The following is a 21,577-nucleotide window of genomic DNA, read 5'->3' as shown; positions in this document are numbered from 1 at the left end:
GCAAACAATTCTGAGGTCAATATTGCTCGAGCTACCATGGTACATTGTCTAATAAGAGGTGGAAGCATCAATGAGCATGAAATTATAGCTGAAGTAATTCAAGAATCAGCCGAGAAGAAAGACTCGGGTGCTAGACTTTGGTACCCCAGCACCATCCTTAGATTATGCATGAAAGCTAATGTTGTCTTTGAAGATAGCAATCCAACTTGGGTAGGTCTTGGGAGATCACTTACACTCCAACACATAACCCATGTGACTCCAGCTTAACAGCAGAAAAGACCCTATCTAAGGAAGAGGGCATCAGAAGAAGTACAAGAGGAAGAACCTGTCCAAGAAGAAACCCAACCAACAGAACATCATCAAGAAGGGTATTATGACCCAACCAACATCAACTTGGGTCACATCCGAGGAGCCATTGACAATTTATCAAGAATATACATGAAAGGACAAGAACAACAACTGCAATTTCAATCTCAGAGAATGGATCGTCAAGAGGAAATGCTAACAAATTGGATGAATCAACAAAGAGAATGGCAGAAATAATTAATGGAGCAGCAACAAGAGCACTACTCTCAGCTCACTCAAGCTATAAGTCAAGTGTCTGAAAGGCAAGAAAGCCAAGATAAACGCCTCCAGGAACTCAATCAACGCCAGATGAATCAGATGAAGGCATTCAACAAATTCAGTGTGCTCAATGAAGGAAGGCAACTACATCGAGAAGAATTCAGCGTCAACACTCAGGCAAGGTTAAACTATATAACTGAGCATATGCATCACTTGCACCCCGACATCCCAAGTTATGAGGAAGTTTGCAAGAACTTAACAGAACAAGAAGAGGGGAAGGTGAAACAGCAAAAGGAAGCATTGAAGAAGAAGATGGAGGATGCCGGTTTCTGGAAAAAGCTGATGGGGAAGCGCAAGGGGAATGAAGACCCAAGTAATCAGGGAGAATCCCAAGGTAGCAGAAGAACATGAGCATACCAATAAGTGAAAGGTGGTGAAGTTCCTTCTTAGTTTATCTTTTTCAAAGCTTTAAATAAGGAAAATCATGTATGAAATAGAACATGCTTCCATGGTAGCTTAGGACTTTCAATTATGCATTTAAGTTTTATTGCTTAGGCTAAGTGTGCTAGCTCAATGTCTTAAGTGTTCACTTTCACCTTTCTTACTTGTAAGCTTGTCTCTTTAAGTTAATCAAAAAAGAAAATGTTATGAAAAGAACAAGAGTGGAGTTATTTTATGAAGTGCATTATGAATGTTTGTGGTAGGTTGATTAGTAAGCTAAATTGGTTCACCAAAGAAGGAAAGAAAGCAACTATCTATCCTAAGTCTTTTGTTTGAGACACACCCTTTGAGACTAGCTAAACAATAAGATCCCAATAAGAAAAGAGAAAGAGCAATAAAAGTGAAAAGAAAAGAAACACAATAAGAAACAATGCTAGGCATCAAGGGTTTCAAAATTGAGGCATGTGTCTGTGGTGTTTAAGTACAAAAGATATACTTGGATGAATAAGCACTTAGGGATGCATTATCACTTGGTAACTTAGATTAACTAATCCGGGATTATCAGCTGAAAGTCCACTATCAAGAGTAACCTTTGATACAAAACACTTAGTAACCCAAAGAGGTGCTGGACACTGATGAGCGGATAATTTATACGCTTTTTGGCATTGTTTTTAGGTAGTTTTTATCATGATCTAGTTACTTTTAGGGATGTTTTCATTAGTTTTTATGCTAAATTCACATTTCTGGACTTTACTATGAGTTTGTGTATTTTTATGTTATTTCAGGTATTTTCTGGCTGAAATTGAGGGACCTAAGCAAAACTCTGATAAGAGGCTGACAAAGGACTGCTGATGCTGTTGGAATCTGACCTCCCTGCACTCAAAATGGATTTTCTGGAGTTACAGAACTCCAAATGGCGCGCTCTAAACGGCGTTAGAAAGTAGACATCCAGAGCTTTCCAGAAATATATAATAGTTCATACTTTATTCGTAATTAGATGACATAAACTGGCGCTCAATGCCAGTTCTATGCTGCTTTCTGGAGTCAAACGCCAGAAACACGTCACGAACTAGAGTTGAACGCCCAAAACACGTTACAACTTGGCGTTCAACTCCAAGAGAAGTCTCAGCTCGTGGATAGATCAAGCTCAGCCCAAGCACACACCAAGTGGGCTCCGAAAGTGGATTTATGCATCAATTACTTACTTCTGTAAACCCTAGTCGCTAGTCTAGTATAAATAGGATAGTTTACTATTGTATTATTCATCTTTAGTCTCAGTTTTATTCTATTATTCATCTTAGGAGACTATCGATCACGTTTGGGGGCTGGCCATTTGGCCATGCCTGGACCTTCATCACTTATTTATTTTCAATAGTGGAGTTTCTACACACCATAGATTAAGGGTGTGGAGATCTGTTGTACCTCCAGTTTTAATGCAATTACTACTATTTTCTATCCAATTCGATTTATTCCTGTTCTAAGATATTCGTTGCACTTCAACTTGATGAATGTGATGATCCGTGACACTCATCATCATTCTCACCTATGAACGTGCGTGACTGACAACCACTTCCGTTCTACCTTAGACCGGGTGCATATCTCTTGGATTCCTTGATCATAATTTTCGTGGTATAAGCTAGAATTGATGGCGGCATTCATGGGAATCCAGAAAGTCTAACCTTGTCTGTGGTATTCCGAGTAGGATTCCGGGATTGAATGAATGTGACGAGCTTCAAACTCCTGAAGGCTGGGCGTTAGTGACAGACACAAAAGAATCACGGGATTCTATTCCAACCTGATTGAGAACCGACAGATGATTAGCTGTGCTGTGATAGAGCATTTGGACCATTTTCACTGAGAGGATGGGATGTAGCCATTGACAACGGTGATGCCCTACATACAACTTGCCATAGAAAGGAGAGAAAAAAAACTGGAAGAAAGAAGTAGAAAAGCAAAGATTCAGAAGGAACATAGCACCTCCATACACCTATCTGAAATTCCCACCATTGAATTACATGAGTAACTTTATCTTTATTTTCTATTTATTTTATTATCATTATTTAAACCAATAATATCTTAATCCATTTAATTCCGCCTGACTGGGATTTACAAGTGACCAACAATCTCTGTGGGATCGACCCTTACTCACGTAAGGTATTACTTGGACGACCCAGTACACTTGCTGGTTAGTTGTGCGGAGTTGTGACAAAGTGTAATTCATGTTTAAGAGCACCAAGTCTTTGGAGCCATTGTTGATGATCACAATTTCGTCCACCAAGTTTTTGGCGCCGTTGCCGGAGATTGTTCGAGTATGGACAACTGACAGTTCACCTTGTTGCTCAGATTAGGTAATTTTCTTTTTGTTTTAATTTAAAAAAATTTTTTTTTTCAAAAATCTTTCAAAAATTTCTCATCTGTTTTCGAAAATTATTCTAAATTTTTAAGAATGAATTCTAGAGTTTCACAAGTAACATGTTGATGCCTAGTTGGCTGTAAAGCCATATCCAAACCCCCTTGGATTGAGGCCTCTACTTGTCAACAGGTCAAGTATGTATATGGAGTTGGATGAAATATCAGCTGTTGCATGCCTGATTTATGTCTTCTAAAGCTGGCTGGCTATTAAGCCATGCCCAACCCTTGGATTGGGGCTTTAGACAAATATTGAAAGATTCCTGGAATTCTTATTAAAAATTTTGAATTTTTATTTTCTTTTTTCCTAAATGTTTTTCGAAAAAAAATCAAAAGAAAATACAAAAAAATCATAAAATCATAAAAAGCAAAAATATTTTGTGTTTCTTGTTTGAGTATTGAGTCAATTTTTAAGTTTGGTATCAATTGCATGTTTTTAAAATTTATGCATTATTTTTTCGAAAATTCCATGCATTCATAGTGTTCTTCATGATCTTCAAGTTGTTCTTGGTAAGTCTTCTTGTTTGATCTTGATGATTTCTTGTTGTGTGTCTTTTATTGTTTTTCATATGCATTTTTGCATTCATAGTGTCCATGCATTAAAGATTTCTAAGTTTGGTGTCTTGCATATTTTCTTTGCATAAAAAAATTTTTCAAAAATATGTTCTTGATGTTCATCATGATCTTCAAAGTGTTCTTGGTGTTCATCATGACATTCATAGTGTTCTTGCATGCATTAAGTGTTTTGATCCAAAATTTTCATATTTTGGGTCATATTTATGTTTTTCTCTCTCCTCATCAAAAATTCAAAAATAAAAAATATCTTTTTCTTATTTCTCTCCTAATTTTCGAAAATTTGAGTTGACTTAGTCAAAAATTTTTAAAATTAGTTGTTTCTCATAAGTCAAGTCAAATTTTCAATTTTAAAAATCCTATCTTTTCAAAAATTTTTTTCAAAAATCAAATCTTTTTCATTTTTATCTTATTAATTTCAAAAATTTTAAAATTATTTTCAAAATCTCTTTCTTAATTTTATTTCAAATTTTCGAAATTACACTAACAATTAATGTGATTGATTCAAAAAATTTGAAGTTTGTTACTTTCTTGTTAAGAAAGGTTCAATCTTTAAATTCTAGAATTATATCTTTTAGTTTCTTGTTAGTCAAGTAATTAATTTTAATTTTAAAAATTAAATCTTTTCTAACCATATCATTTTAATCATATCTTTTTATCTTATCTTTTATATCATATCTTTTTCAAAATTTTATCTTTTTTCAAAAATTTGATTTTAAAATATCTTTTCTAACTTCTTATCTTCTTATCTTCTTATCTTTTCAAATTTGATTTTCAATTTTTTTTCAAATAACTATTTGACTTTTTGTTTGTTTCTTATCTTTTTCAAAATCACCTAACAACTTTTCTCTCTAATTTTCGAAAATACCTCCCTCTTTTTCAAAAATTCTTTATTTAATTAATTAATTGTTTTAAATTTTAATTTTAATTTTATTTCTTATCTTTATTTTTCGAAAATCATTTAACTCTTTTTTAAAATTTATTTTCGAAAATTTCTCCTTCTCTTATATAATTCTATTTATTTATTCATTCACTAACACTTCTCTTCACCTCTCTTCATCTCAATTCACTACCCCTATCCTTACCCTTCTGTTTGGATTCTCCTTTCTTTATTCCCTTTCTTCTTCTACTAACAATAAGGAACCTCTTTACTGTGACATAGAGGATTCATCTTTCTTTTCTTGTTCTCTTCTTCCCTATATGAGCAGGAATAAGGAAAAAGACATTCTTGTTGAAGCTGACCCTGAACCTGAAAGGACTCTGAAGAGGAAATTAAGAGAAGCTAAATTACAACAATCCAGAGACAACCTTACTGAAATTTTTGAACAGGAAAAAGACATGGCAGCCAAACCTAACAACAATAATGCAAGGAGGATGCTTGGTGATTATACTACACCTACTTCCAAGTTTGATGGAAGAAGCATCTCAATCCCTACTATTGGGGCAAACAATTTTGAGCTGAAACCTCAACTAGTTGCTCTAATGCAACAAAACTGCAAGTTTCATAGACTTCCATCAGAAGATCCCTATCAGTTTTTAACTGAGTTCTTGCAGATCTGTGAGATTGTAAAGACGAATGGAGTAGATCCTGAAGTCTACAGGCTCATGCTTTTCCCTTTTGCTGTAAGAGACAGAGCTAGAACATGGTTAGATTCACAACCTAAAGATAGCCTGGACTCTTGGGATAAGCTGGTCACGGCCTTCTTTGCTAAGTTCTTTCCTCCTCAAAAGCTGAGCAAGCTTAGAGTGGATGTTTAGACATTCAAACAAAAAGATGGTGAATCCCTCTATGAAGCTTGGAAAAGATACAAACAGATGACCAAAAGATGTCCTTCTGACATGTTTTCAGAATAGACCATGATAGATATATTCTATTATGGTCTATCTGAGTTCTCTAAGATGTCATTGGACCATTTTGCAGGTGGATCCATTCACCTAAAGAAAACGCCTGCAGAAGCTCAAGAACTTATTGACATGGTTGCAAATAACCAGTTCATGTACACTTCTGAGAGGAATTCTGTGAATAATGGGACGCCTCAAAGGAAGGGAGTTCTTGAAATTAATGCTCTGAATGCCATATTGGCTCAGAACAAAGTGTTGACTCAACAACTCAATATGATTTCTCAAAGTCTGAATGGATGGCAAAATGCATCCAACAGTACTAAAGAGGCATCTTCTGAAGAAGAAGCTTATGATCCTGAGAACCCTGCAATGGCAGAGGTAAATTACATAGGTGGACCTTATGGAAACACCTATAATTCATCATGGAGAAATCATCCGAATTTCTCATGGAAGGATCAACAAAAGCCTCAACAAGGCTTTAATAATGTGGAAGAAATAGGCTCAGCAATATCAAGCCTTATCCATCATCTTCTCAGCAACAGACAGAGAATTATGAACAGAATACCTCTAACTTAGCAAATTTAGTCTCTGATCTGTCTAAGACCACTTTAAGTTTCATGAATGAAACAAGGTCCTCCATCAGAAATCTGGAGGCACAAGTGGGCCAGCTGAGTAACAAAATCACTGAAACCCCTCCTAGTACTCTCCCAAACAATACTGAAGAAAATCCAAAAAGAGAGTGCAAGGCCATTGATATAATCAATATGGCCGAACCTAGAGAGGAAGGAGAGGACGTGAATCCCAATGAGGAAGGCCTCATGGGACGTCCCTCAAGCAAGAAGGAGTTCCCTATTGAGGATCCAAAGGAATCTGAGGCTCATATAGAGACAATAGAGATTCCATTAAATCTCCTTCTGCCATTCATGAGCTCTGAAGACTATTCTTCCTCTGAAGAGGATGAAGATGTAATTGGAGAGCAAGTTGCTCAATATCTAGGAGCCATCTTGAAGCTAAATACCAAGTTATTTGGTAATTAGAGGAAGCATGAACAGCTTCTCTCAATGCAGAGTCAAACAGAACCCCCACAGTCAAACTCTAAGTTTGGTGTTGGGAGGTCCTAACATTGACCTGATCACCTGTGAGGCTCCATGAGAGCCCACTGTTAAGCTATTGACATTAAAGAAGCGCTTATTGGGAGGCAACCCAATTTTTATTTATCTAATTTTATTTTTCTTTTTATTGCTCTTTTATGTTTTATTAGGTTTATGATCATGTGGAGTCACGAAAAAAATACTAAAATTAAAAACAGAATCAAAAACAGCAGAAGAAAAATCACACCCTGGAGGAAGGACTTAATGGCGTTTAAACGCCAGTAAGGAGCATCTGGCTGGCGTTCAACGCGAGAACAGAGCATAGAGCTGGCGCTGAACGCCATAAACAAGCATGGAACTGGCGTTCAACGCCAGAAACATGCTGCACATGGGCGTTGAACGCCCAGAACATGCATCACCTCGGTGTTTAAATGCCAGAATTGTATGCAAAGGCGTTTTACATGCCTAATTGGTGCAGGGATGTAAATCCTTAACACCTCAGGATCTGTGGACCCCACAGGATCCCCACCTACCTCAACTCACCTTCTCCCTTCTTCCCCAATCACCTTAATCCCTCTTCCCCATCATCTCTTCACCACTCACATCCATCCATCCTTCCCACCCAAACCCACCTTACATGGACAGAACACAAACATCTCTCCCTCTCCCCCATATCTTCTTCTCCTTCTTCTATTCTTTCTTCTTTTGCTCGAGGGCGAGCAACATTCTATGTTTGGTGTGGTAAAAGCATAGCTTTTTTGCTTTTCTTGCTTTTCCATAACCATTGATGGCACCTAAGTCCAGAGAAACCTCAAAAAAAAAAATAGAAAGAAAAAAAGAAAAAAGAAAGAGAAGAGAAAAGAGAAGACAAAAGCTTCCACCTCTGAGTCTTGGGAGATGGAGATATTCATCTCAAGAGTCCATAACTTAGTAGAAAAGCATTTGACTGCACATCAAGAGAGCATGAGAAATTCCCTCATCAAGAAATCCCTGAGATACCTCAGGGGATACATGTTCCTCCACATATTTATTGGAAGCAACTAAGGGTAGGAACACCAAAATCACTAGGGATCATGCAATAGAAGCAAGGAAGAGACATAAAGGAGCTCAAAAAGCACCATTGGACCTTCAAAAGGTGCCACCCTCACTAAGGTGGACTCATTCCTTAACTTCCTTGTTCTTATCTCTCTGTTTTTCGGTTTTTTATATTATATGTTTATCTATGTTTTGTGTCTCTACTTCATGATCATTAGTAGTTAGTAACTATGTCTTAAAGCTATGAATAATTCCATTAATCCTTCACCTCTCTTAAATGAAAATTTTTTTAATTCAAAAGAACAAGAAGTACATAAATTTCAAAAATTGTCTTTGAATTTAGTTTAATTATATTGATGTGATGACAAAACTTTTTGTTTTCTGAATGAATGCTTGAACAGTGCAAAATTTTGATCTTGTTGTTTATGAATGTTAAAATTGTTGGCTCTTGAAAGAATGATAAACAAAGAGAATGTTATTGACAATCTGAAAAATCATGAAAATTGATTCTTGAAGCAAGAAAAAGCAGTGAAAAAGCAAAAGCTTGCTGGTGGACGAAATTGTGATCAACAATAATGGCTCTTTGGCATGTGCAAAAAAAAATTAACTCAGCACTTTCTTTCCACAACTCCGTTCAACTAACCAGCAAGTGTATTGGGTCATCCAAGTAATAAACCTTACGTGAGTAAGGGTCGATCCCACAGAGATTGTTGGTATGAAGCAAGCTATGGTCACCTTGTAAATCTCAGTTAGGCAGATTAAATGGTTTATGATAAGTTCGAAAATAAATAATAAACAAAAAATAAAATAGGATAGAAATACTTATGTAAATCAATAGTGGGAATTTCAGATAGGCGTATGGAGATGCTAGAATCCTCTCGAATCTCTGTTTTCCTATTGCTTTCATCCAATCCTTCTTACTCCTTTCCATGGCAAGCTGTATGTAGGGCATCACCATCGTCAATGGCTACTTTTCATCCTCTCGGGAAAATGGTCCTATGCGCTGTCACTGCATGGCTAATCGTCTGGAGACATCACCCTTTGCCGATGGCTACATCCCATCCTCTCAGTGAAAATGGTCCAAATGCTCTGTCACAGCACGGCTAATCATCTGTCGATTCTCAATCAGGTTGGAATAGAATCCCTTGATTCTTTTGCGTCTGTCACTAACGCCCAGCCTTCAGGAGTTTGAAGCTCGTCACAGTCATTCAATACCGGAATCCTACTCGGAATACCACGGACAAGGTTAGACTTTCCGGATTCCCGGGATCCTACTCGGAATACCATGACAAGGTTAGACTTTCCGGATCCCCATGAATGCCGCCATCTATCTAGCTTATACCACGAAGATTCTGTTGGGGAATCTAAGGGATATGCGCCCGGCCTAAAGTAGAACAGAAGTGGTTGTCAGTCACACGCGTTCATAGGTGAGAATGATGATGAGTGTCACGGATCATCACATTCATCAAGTTGAAGTGCAACGTATATCTTGGAATAAGAATAAAAGAGAATTAAATAGAAAGTAATGGTAATTGTATTGAAACTTGAGGTACAGCAGAGCTCCACACCCTTAATCTATGGTGTACAGAAACTCCACCGTTGAAAATACATAAGTGAAAGGGTTCAGGCATGGCCGAATGGCCAGCCCCCTAAAATGTGATCAATAGCCTCTCAAGATGAAGAATAAAAACAAAGCTGAGACCAAAGATGAAACATGGTCAAAAGAGACGACTAATACAATAGTTAAATGTCCTATATATACTAGACTAGCTACTAGGGTTTACATGAGTAAGTAATTGATGCATAAATCCACTTCCGGGGCCCACTTGGTGTATGCTTGGGCTGAGCTTGATCTATCCACGAGCTGAGGCTTTTATTGGAGTTGAACGCCGAGTTATAGCGTGTTTCTGGCGTTCAACTCCGGGTTATGACGTATTTCTAGCGTTTAACTCCAGACAGCAGCATGTACTTGGCGTTGAGCGCCACTTTATGTCGTCAATTTCCGAATAAAGTATGGGCTATTATATATTTCTGGAAAGCTCTAGATGTCTACTTTCGAACGCCGTTGAGAGCGCGCCATTTGGAGTTTTGTAGCTCCAGAAAATCCATTTCGAGTGTAGGGAGTTCAGATTCCAACAGCATCAGCAATCCTTTGTCAGCCTCCTATCAGAGTTTTGCTCAAGTCCCTCAATTTCAGCCAGAAATTACCTGAAATCATAGAAAAACACACAAACTCATAGTAAAGTCCAGAAATGTGAATTTAACATAAAAACTAATGAAAACATCCCTAAAAGTAGCTTGAACTTACTAAAAACTACCTAAAAACAATGCCAAAAAGCGTATAAATTATCCGCTCATCACAACACCAAACTTAAATTGTTGCTTGTCCCCAAGCAACTAGATGAACAAAATAGGATAAAAAGAAGAGAATATACTATAAATTCAGAATATCAATGAATATTAGTTCTAATTAGATGAGCGGGACTTGTAGCTTTTTGCTTCTGAACAGTTTTGGCATCTCACTTTTTCCCTTGAAGTTTAGAATGATTGGCTTCTCTAGGAACTTAGAATTTCGGATAGTGTTATTGATTTTCCCAGTTAAGCATGTTGATTCTTGAACACAACTACTTATGAGTCTTGGCCGTGGCCCTAAGCACTTTGTTTTCCAGTATTACCACCGGATACATAAATGCCACAGACACATAACTGGGTGAACCTTTTCAGATTGTGACTCAGCTTTGCTAGAGTCCCCAGTTAGTGGTGTCCAGAGCTCTTAAGCACACACTTTTGCTTTGGATCACGACTTTAACCACTCAGTCTCAAGCTTTTCACTTGGACCTGCATGACACAAGCACATGGTTAGGGACAGCTTGATTTAGCTGCTTAGGCCTGGATTTTATTTCCTTGGGCCCTCCTATCCATTGATGCTCAAAGCCTTGGATCCTTTTTACCCTTGCCTTTTGGTTTTAAGGGCTATTGGCTTTTTCTGCTTGCTTTTTCTTTTTTTTCTATTTTTTTTGCCATTTCTCTTTTTTTTCCGCAAGCTTTCTTTTTCACTGCTTTTTCTTGCTTCAAGAATCAATTTCATGATTTTTCAGATCATCAATAACATTTCTCTTTGTTCATCATTCTTTTAAGAGCCAACAGTTTTAACATTCATAAACAACAATATCAAAAGACATATGCACTGTTCAATCATTCATTCAGAAAACAAAAAGTATTGTCACCACATCAATTTAATTAAACTAAATTCAAGGATAAATTCAAAATTCATGTACTTCTTGTTCTTTTGAATTAAAACATTTTTCATTTAAGAGAGGTGAAGGATTCATGGAATTTATTCATAGCTTTAAGACATAGTTACTACATACTAATGATCATGAAGTAGAGACACAAAATATACATAAACATAACATAGAAACCGAAAAACAGAAAGAAATAAGAACAAGGAATGAATCCACCTTAGTGGCGTCTTCTTCTTGAAGGACCAACAATGTCCTTAAGCTCTTCTATGTCCCTTCCTTGCCTTTGTTGCTCCTCCCTCATTGCTCTTTGATCTTCTCTTATTTCATGGAGAATGATGGAGTGCTCATGATGTTCCACCCTTAATTGTTCCACATTGTGGCTTAAATCTTCTAAGGAAGTGTTGAGTTGTTCCAATAGTTGTTGGGAGGAAAGTGCATCCCTTGAGGCATCTCAGGAATTTCTTGATGATGAGCTTCCTCATGCATCTCTTGAGATCCGTGGAGGGTCTCTCTTGCTTGCTCCATCCTCTTCTTGGTGATGGGCTTATCCTCTTCAATGGAGATGGCTCCTTCTATGATAACTCCAGCTGAGTAACATAGATGGCAAATAAGGTGAGGAAAAGCTAGCCTTGCCATGGTGGAGGGCTTTTCGGCTATTTTGTAGAATTCATTGGAGATGACTTCATGAACTTCTACTTCCTCTCCAATCATGATGCTATGAATCATGATGGCCCGATCCACAGTAAGTTCAGATCGGTTGCTAGTGGGAATGATGGAGTGTTGAATGAACTCCAACCATCCTCTAGCTACAGGCTTGAGGTCCAGTCTTCTTAGTTGGACTGGCTTGCCTTTGGAGTCTCTCTTCCATTGAGCTCCTTCCACACATATGTCCATAAGGACTTGGTCTAATCTTTGATTAAAGTTGACCCTTCTAGTGTAGGGGCGTACATCTTCTTGCATCATGGGCAAGTGGAACGCCAATCTCACGTTCTCCGGACTAAAATCTAAGTATTTTCCCCGAACCATTGTGAGATAATTCTTTGGATTCGGGTTCATACTTTGATCATGGTTCCTAGTGATCCATGCATTGGCATAGAACTCTTGAACCATTAAGATTCCGACTTGTTGCAGGGGTTGGTTAGGACTTCCCAACCTCTTCTTTGGATCTCATGTCGGATCTCCGGATACTCATTTTTCTTGAGCTTGAAAGGGACCTCAGGGATCACCTTCTTCTTTGCCACAACATCATAGAAGTGGTCTTGATGGCTTTTGGAGATGAATCTTTCCATCTCCCAGGACTCGGAGGTGGAAGCTTTTGTCTTCCCTTTTCCTTTTCTAGAGGATTCTCCGGCCTTAGGTGCCATTGATGGTAATGGAAAAACAAAAAGCTTATGCTTTTACCACACCAAACTTAAAATATTGCTCGCCCTCGAGCAAGAGAAGAAAGAAGAGAAGAAGAAGAAGAAGAAAATATTGAGGAGTAGGGGGAGTGTGGGTTTCGGCCAAGGTATAGAAGAGGGGGTTGTGATGTGTGAAAATGAAGTGGAATGGAGGGGTTTATATAGGGAAAGGGGAGAGGGTAGGTTCGGCCATTTTAGGGTGGGTTTGGGTGGGAAAGTGTTTTTGAATTTTAAAGGTAGGTGGGGTTTATGGGGAAGAGTGGATGGATGTGAGTGGTGAAGAGGTAATGGGGAAGAGAGATTGAGGTGATTGGTGAAGGGTTTTGGGAAATGTGACATGGGGGAGAGTGTAATAGGATTAGGAGGTAAGGTGGGAATATGTTAGGTGGGGATCCTGTGGGGTCCACAGATCCTGAGGTGATCCTGTGGGGTCCACAGATCGTGAGGTGTCAAGGAATTCCATCCCTGCACCAAATAGGCATGTAAAATGCCTTTTCATACCATTCTGGCGTTTAAACGCCGAGGTGATGCACGTTCTGGGCGTTCAACGCCCATATGTAGCATGTTTCTGGCGTTGAACGCCAGTTCCATGCTTGTTACTGGCGTTCAGCGCCAGCTTTTCTCAAGGCACATTCCTGGCGTTCAACGCCAGAATGTTGCTTGTTTCTGGCGTTCAGCGCCAGATTCATGCTCTGTTCTGGCATTGAACGCCAGCCAGATGCTCCTTACTGGCGTTGAACGCCAGTCTGTCCTTCCTCCAGGGTCTGATTTTTCTTCTGCTATTTTTGATTCTGTTTTTAATTTTTATATTTTTTCGTGACTCCACATGATCATGTACCTAATAAAACACAAAATAAAAATAAAATAAAATAAAAATTAGATAAATAAAATTGTGTTGCCTCCCAACAAGCGCTTCTTTAATGTCAATAGCTTGACAGTGGGCTCTCATGGAGCCACAAGGTGATCAGGTCAATGTTGTATAGTCCCAACACCAAACTTAGAGTTTGGATATGGGGTCTTAACACCAAACTTAGTGTTTGGTTGTGGCCTCCCAACACCAAACTTAGAGTTTGACTGTGGGGCTCTTCTTGACTCTGAACTGAGAGAAGCTCTTCATGCTTACTCTCTTTTGTCACAGAGAGATGGCCATGTGCGTTAAACACAAGGTAGTCCCCATTCAATTGAAATACTAATTCACCTCTGTTGACGTCTATCACAGCTCCTGCTGTAGCTAGGAAAGATCTTCCAAGGATGATGCATTCATCCTCTTCCTTCCTAGTGTCTAAGATTATGAAATTAGCAGGGATGTAAAGGCCTTCAACCTTTACTAACATGTCCTCTACTATTCCATAAGCTTGTCTCAATGACTTGTCTGCCAATTGTAATGAGAACAAGGCAGGTTGTACCTCAATGATCCCCAGCTTCTCCATTACAAAGAGTGGCATAAGATTTATCCCTGACCTCAGATCACATAGAGCTTTATCAAAGGTCATGGTGCCTATGGTACAAGGTATTAAGAACTTGCCAGGATCTTGTCTCTTTTGAGGTAAAATTTGCTGAATCCAGGTATCTAGTTCATTAATGAGCAAGGAAGGTTCATTTTCCCAAGTCTCATTACCAAACAACTTGGCATTCAGCTTCATGATAGCTCCTAAATATTGAGCAACTTGCTCACCGGTCACATCTTCATCCTCTTCAGAGGAAGAATAGTCTTCAGAGCTCATGAATGGCAGAAGGAGATTTAATGGAATCTCTATGGTCTCTATATGAGCCTCAGATTCCTTTGGATCCTTAATAGGAAACTCCTTCTTGCTTGAGGGACGTCCCAGGAGGTCTTCCTCACTAGGATTTTCGTCCTCCTCCTCCCTTGTGCATTCGACCATGTTGATTACATCAATGGCCTTGCACTCTCCTTTTGGATTCTCTTCTGTATTGCTTGGGAGAATACTGGGAGGAGTTTCAATGACTTTCTTACTCAGCTGGCCTACTTGTGCCTCCAAATTTCTGATGGAGGATCTTGTTTCACTCATGAAACTGAAAGTGGCTTTTGACAGATCAGAGACTAGATTGGCTAAATTGGAAGTGTTTTGTTCAGAATTCTCTGTCTGTTGCTGAGAAGATGATGGAAAAGGCTTGCTATTGCTCAGCCTATTGCGTCCACCATTGTTAAAGCCTTGTTGAGGCTTCTGTTGATCCTTCCATGAGAAATTTGGATGATTTCTCCATGATGAATTATAGGTGTTTCCATAAGGTTCACCCATGTAATTAACCTCTGCCATTGCAGGGTTCTCAGGATCATAAGCTTCTTCAGAAGCTGCCTCTTTAGTACTGTTGGATGCATTTTGCCATCCATTCAGACTTTGAGAGATCATGTTGACTTGCTGAGTCAACACTTTGTTCTGAGCCAATATGGCATTCAGAGCATCAATTTCAAGAACTCCCTTCCTCTGTGGCGTCCCATTATTCACAGAATTCCTCTCAGAAGTGTACATGAACTGGTTATTTGCAACCATGTTAATTAGTTCTTGAGCTTCTGCAGGCGTTTTCTTTAGGTGAATTGATCCACTTGCAGAATGATCCAATGACATTTTCGAAAATTCAGATAGACCATAATAGAATATATCTAATATGGTCCATTCTGAAAACATGTCAGATGGACACCTTTTGGTCAACTGCTTGTATCTTTCCCAAGCTTCATAGAGGGATTCACCATCTTTTTGTTTGAAGGTCTGAACATCCACTCTAAGCTTGCTCAGCTTTTGAGGAGGAAAGAATTTATCCAAGAAGGCCGTGACCAGCTTATCCCAATAGTCCAGGCTATCCTTAGGTTGTGAATCCAACCATATTCTAGCTCTGTCTCTTATAGGAAAAGGGAAAAGCATGAGTCTGTATACTTCAGAATCAACTCCATTCGTCTTAACAGTCTCACAAATCTGCAAGAACTCAGTTAAAAACTGGTAAGGATCTTCAGATGGAAGTCCATAAAACTTGCAGTTCTGTTGCATTAAAGCAACTAGTTGAGGCTTAAGCTCAAAATTATTGGCTCCAATGGCAGGAATGGAGATGCTTCTCTTGCTCTAATATTTCTGAAAGGTTACCTTTAGATTGTTGTAACTTAGCTTCTCTTAATTTTCTCTTCAGAGTCCTTTCAGGTTCTGGATCAATTTCAACAAGAGTGCCTTTTTCCTTGTTCCTGCTCATATGAAAGAGAAGAAAGCAGGAAAAGAAAGAGGAATCCTTTAAGTCACAGTATAGAGATTCCTTTATGTTAGTAGAAGAAGAAAGGGGAGAAGAATGTAGAAGAGTGGGTTCGGATATTTAGATGGAGAGAGGTGAAGAGAAGTGTTAGTAATTAAATAATTAAATAGAATAAGTGAGAAGGGATAGAAAAATTCGAAATTAATTTGAAAAAGGGGTTAGTAATTTTTGAAAATTAAAGATAAGATATAATTAAAATTAAAATTTAGAACAAAAAGAATTTTTGAAAAAAAGAGGTGAGATGTTTTCAAAAATTAGAGAGGGAAAAGTAGTTAGGTGGTTTTGAAAAAGATAAGAAACAAACAAAAAGTCAAATAGTTAGTTGAAAAAGATATTAAAATCAAATTTTAAAAAGATAAGAAGATAAGAAGTTAGATAAGATATTTTAAAATCAAATTTCTGAAAAAGATAAAATTTTGAAAAAGATAAGATATGATAAGATATGTTTGAAAAAGATTTAATTTTAAATTAAAATTAATTACTAACAAGAAACTAAAAGATAAGATTCTAGAACTTAAAGATTGAACCTTTCTTAACAAGCAAGTAACAAACTTCAAATTTTTGAATCAATCACATTAATTGTTAGCTAATTTTCGAAAATTTGATATAAAGATAAAAAAAAGATTTTGAAAATATTTTGAAAAAGATTTTTGAAATTTTCGAAAAAGAGGAAAAATTGGAAAAGATATGATTTTTGAAAAAGATTTTGAAAAGATAAGATTTTTAAATTTTTGAAAATTTGACTTGACTTGTAAGAAACAACTAATTTTAAAAATTTTTGACCAAGTCAACCCAAAATTTCGAAAATTTGGAGAGAAAAAGGAAAGATATTTTTTATTTTTGAATTTTTAATTATGAGAGAGAAAAACACAAACATGACCCAAAACATGAAAATTTTGGATCAAACACATGATGCATGCAAGAACACTATGAATGTCAAGATGAACACCAAGAACACTTTGAAGATCATGATGAACATCAAGAACATAATTTTGAAAAATTTTTTATGCAAAGAAAACATGCAAGACACCAAACTTAGAAATCTTTAATGCACGGACTCTAACAAACAAAAAATGCATATGAAAAACAACAAACAACACAAAACAAGAAAATATCAAGATCAAACAAGAAGACTTACCAAGAACAAGTTGAAGATCATGAAGAACACTATGAATGCATGAATTTTTGAAAAATGCAAGAAACAATTTTTAAAGCATGCAATTGACACCAAACTTAAAAATTGACTCAAGACTCAAACAAGAAACACAAAATATTTTTGGTTTTTATGATTTTATAAATTTTTTTGGATTTTTATCAATCTTTTTCGAAAATATTTTTGGAAAAAACGAAAAAGAAAAGAAAAAAATTTGAAAAAGATTTTTGAAAAGAAAATTACCTAATCTGAGCAACAAGATGAACCGTCAGTTGTCCATACTCGAACAATCCCTGGCAACGGCGGCAAAAACTTGGTGGACGAAATTGTGATCAACAATAATGGCTCTTTGGCATGTGCAAAAAAAAATTAACTCAGCACTTTCTTTCCACAACTCCGTTCAACTAACCAACAAGTGTACTGGGTCATCCAAGTAATAAACCTTACGTGAGTAAGGGTCGATCCCACAGAGATTGTTGGTATGAAGCAAGCTATGGTCACCTTGTAAATCTCAGTTAGGCAGATTAAATGGTTTATGATAAGTTCGAAAATAAATAATAAACAGAAAATAAAATAGGATAGAAATACTTATGTAAATCAATAGTGGAAATTTCAGATAGGCGTATGGAGATGCTAGAATCCTCTCGAATCTCTGTTTTCCTATTGCTTTCATCCAATCCTTCTTACCCCTTTCCATGGCAAGCTGTATGTAGGGCATCACCGTCGTCAATGGCTACTTTTCATCCTCTCGGGAAAATGGTCCTATGCGTTGTCACTGTATGGCTAATCGTCTGGAGGCATCACCCTTTGCCGATGGCTACATCCCATCCTCTCAGTGAAAATGGTCCAAATGCTCTGTCACAGCACGGCTAATCATCTGTCGGTTCTCAATCAGGTTGGAATAGAATCCCTTGATTCTTTGGCGTCTGTCACTAATGCCCAGCCTTCAGGAGTTTGAAGCTCGTCACAGTCATTCAATACCGGAATCCTACTCGGAATACCACGGACAAGGTTAGACTTTCTGGATTCCCGGGATCCTACTCGGAATACCACAGACAAGGTTAGACTTTCCGGATCTCTATGAATGCCGCCATCTATCTAGCTTATACCACGAAGATTCTGTTGGAGAATCTAAGAGATATGCGCCCGGCCTAAAGTAGAACGGAAGTGGTTGTCAGTCACACGCGTTCATAGGTGAGAATGATGATGAGTGTCACGGATCATCACATTCATCAAGTTGAAGTGCAACGTATATCTTGGAATAAGAATAAAAGAGAATTGAATAGAAAGTAATCGTAATTGTATTGAAACTTGAGGTACAGCAGAGCTCCACACCCTTAATCTATGGTGTGCAGAAACTCCACCATTGAAAATACATAAGTGAAAGGTTCAGGCATGGCCGAATGGCCAGCCCCCTAAAACGTGATCAATAGCCTCTCAAGATGAAGAATAAAAACAAAGCTGAGACCAAAGATGAAACGTGGTCAAAAGAGACGACTAATACAATAGTTAAATGTCCTATATATACTAGACTAGCTACTAGGGTTTACATGAGTAAGTAATTGATGCATAAATCCACTTCCGGGGTCCACTTGGTGTATGCTTGGGCTGAGCTTGATCTATCCACGAGCTGAGGCATTTATTGGAGTTGAACGCCGAGTTATAGCGTGTTTCTGGCGTTCAACTCCGGGTTATGACGTATTTCTGGCGTTTAACTCCAGACAGCAGCATGTACTTGGCGTTGAGCGCCACTTTACGTCGTCAATTCCCGAATAAAGTATAGACTATTATATATTGCTGGAAAGCTCTGGATGTTGATGAGCGGATAATTTATACGCTTTTTGGCATTGTTTTTACATAGTTTTTAGTAAGTTTAAGCTACTTTTAGGGATGTTTTCATTAGTTTTTATGTTAAATTCACATTTCTGGACTTTACTATGAGTTTGTGTGTTTTTCTGTGATTTCAGGTAAATTCTGACTGAAATTGAGGGATTTGAGCAAAACTCTGAAAAAGGCTGACAAAAGGACTGCTGATGCTGTTGGATTCTGACCTCCCTGCACTCGAAATGGATTTTCTGGAGCTACAGAACTCCAATTGGCGCGTTCTTAACGGTGTTGGAAAGTAGACATCCAGGGCTTTCCGGCAATATATAATAGTCCATACTTTATTCGAAGAATGACGACGTAACTTGGCGTTGAACGCCAAGTACATGTTGCTGTCTGGAGTTAAACGCCAGAAAAACGTCATGATCCGGAGTTGAACGCCCAAAACACGTCATAACTCGAAGTTCAACTCCAAGAGAAGCCTCAGCTCGTGGATAGATCAAGCTCAGCCCAAACACACACCAAGTGGGCCCCGAAAGTGGATTTATGCATCAATTACTTACTCATGTAAACCCTAGTAGCTAGTCTAGTATATATAGGACATTTATCTATTGTATTAGACATCTTTTGACCACTTTAAGTCTTTATTCATTCGGTCACTTGATCATGGAGAGGGCTGGCCATTCGGCCATGCCTGAACCTCTTTCACTTATGTATTTTCAACGGTGGAGTTTCTGCACACCATAGATTAAGGGTGTGGAGCTCTGCTGTACCTCAAGTATTAATGAAGTTCTATTTTCTTTTATTCAAATCTCTCTTATTCTTATTCCAAGATATTCATTCGCACCCAAGAACATGATGAATGTGATGAGTTAGATAACCCTCATTATCATTCTCACTCATGAACGCGCGTGATTGACAACCACTTCCGTTCTACATGCAACAGAGCTTGAATGTGTATCTCTTAGATTCCCCAACAGAATCTTCGTGGTATAAGCTAGATAGATGGCGGCATTTATGAGGATCCGGAAAGTCTCACCTTGTCTGTGGTATTCGAGTAGGATCCTGGGAATCCGGAAAGTCTAACCTTGTCTGTGGTATTCCGAGTAGGATTCCGGTAATGAATGACTGTGACGTGCTCCAAACTTGCAAGTGCTGGGCGTTAGTGACAGACGCAAAAGAATCAAGGGATTCTATTCCAGTAGGCGCGGGAACCAACCAGTGATTAGCCGTACTGTGACAGAGTGCGTGAGCATTAGTTTTCACTGCGAGGATGGGATGTAGCCATCAACCATGGGTGATGCCTCCAGACGATTAGCCGTGCGATTGACAACCGCATAGGATTATTTTCCCGAGAGGATTGAAAGTAGCCACCGCTGATGGTGAACCCCTATACACAGCTTGCCATGGAAAGGAGTAAGAAGGATTGAGTAGAAGCAGTAGGAGAGCAGGCGTCCGTGAGCCATACAGCATCTCCATGCACTTATCTGAAATTCCCACCAATGAATCTGCATAAGTCTTCTATCCCTTTTATTATTCCTTTTTATTTATTATTTATTCCAATAATCACAATTACCCTTTAATCTGCCTAACTGAGATTTGCAAGGTGACCATAGCTTGCTTCATACCAACAATCTCTGTGGATTCGACCCTTACTCACGTAAGGTTTATTACTTGGACGACCTAGTACACTTGCTGGTTAGTTGAACGGAGTTGTGAATTCAGCTGCTGCCCCTTAGAAGCCTTCATCTCAAAATAATTAAGAACATGGATCACAATTTTGTCCACCAAGTTTTTGGCGCCGTTGCCGGGGATTGTTCGAGTATGGACAACTGACGGTTCATCTTGTTGCTCAGATTAGGTAATTTTCTTTTCAAAAATCTTTTTCAAAATTTTTCGTTTATTTTTCGTTTTTCTCAACCTTTATTTTCGAAAAAAATTAATAAAAATCCAAAAAAATTAGAAAATCATAAAAATCAAAAATATTTTGTGTTTCTTGTTTGAGTCTTGAGTCAATTTTTAAGTTTGGTGTCAATTGCATGCTTTTAAAAATTTTTCTTGCATTTTTCGAAAATCCATGCATTCAAAGTGTTCTTCATGATCTTCAAGTTGTTCTTGATAAGTCCTCTTGTTTGATCTTGATGATCTCTTGTTTTGTGTTGTTTCTTGTTTTTCATATGCATTTTTGCATTCATATCTTCCATGCATTAAAGATTTCTAAGTTTGGTGTCTTGCATGTTTTCTTTGCATCAAAAATTTTTCAAAATTATGTTCTTGATGTTCATCATGATCTTCAAAGTGTTCTTGGTGTTCATCTTGACATTCATAGCATTCTTGCATGCACTCATGGTTTTGATCTAAAAATTTCATGCATAAAGTATTTTTGTTGTTTTTCTCTCTCATAATAATTAAAAATTCAAAAATCAAAAAAATATCTTTTCCTTATTTCCCTCCAAATTTTCGAAATTTTGGGTTGACTTGGTCAAAAAATTTTTCAAAATTAGTTATTTCTTACAAGTTAAGTCAAAATTTCAATTTTAAAAATCTTATCTTTTCAAAATCTTTTTCAAATTATTTTCAAAATCTTTTTCTTATCTTTATATGTAAATTTCGAAAATTCACTAATAATTAATGTGATTGGTTCAAAAAAAATTTGAAGTTTGTTACTTTCTTGTTAAGAAAGGTTCAATCTTTAAGTTCTAGAATCTTATCTTGTAGTTTCTTGTTAGTGAAGTAAGTAAT

The 21,577-nt window shown here is 37.6% G+C and overlaps 2 non-coding genes across 2 annotated transcripts; one reads left to right on the top strand and one right to left on the bottom strand.

Annotated features, from left to right (window-relative positions):
• Window positions 1-5,724: 5,724 nt before the first annotated feature.
• On the bottom strand, window positions 5,725-5,828 carry LOC130951074 (small nucleolar RNA R71). The gene has a single exon (XR_009073827.1). It is a non-coding gene; the product is annotated as a small nucleolar RNA R71 (small nucleolar RNA).
• Window positions 5,829-15,246: 9,418 nt separating this feature from the next.
• LOC130949423 (small nucleolar RNA R71) lies at window positions 15,247-15,350 on the top strand. The gene has a single exon (XR_009073383.1). It is a non-coding gene; the product is annotated as a small nucleolar RNA R71 (small nucleolar RNA).
• Window positions 15,351-21,577: the final 6,227 nt, after the last annotated feature.

Source organism: Arachis stenosperma, chromosome 1 (assembly GCF_014773155.1).
Source record: "Arachis stenosperma cultivar V10309 chromosome 1, arast.V10309.gnm1.PFL2, whole genome shotgun sequence".
NCBI lineage: Eukaryota > Viridiplantae > Streptophyta > Magnoliopsida > Fabales > Fabaceae > Arachis > Arachis stenosperma.
Note: the sequence above shows the minus strand (reverse complement) of the source record. Positions and strands in the feature narration are given on the sequence as shown.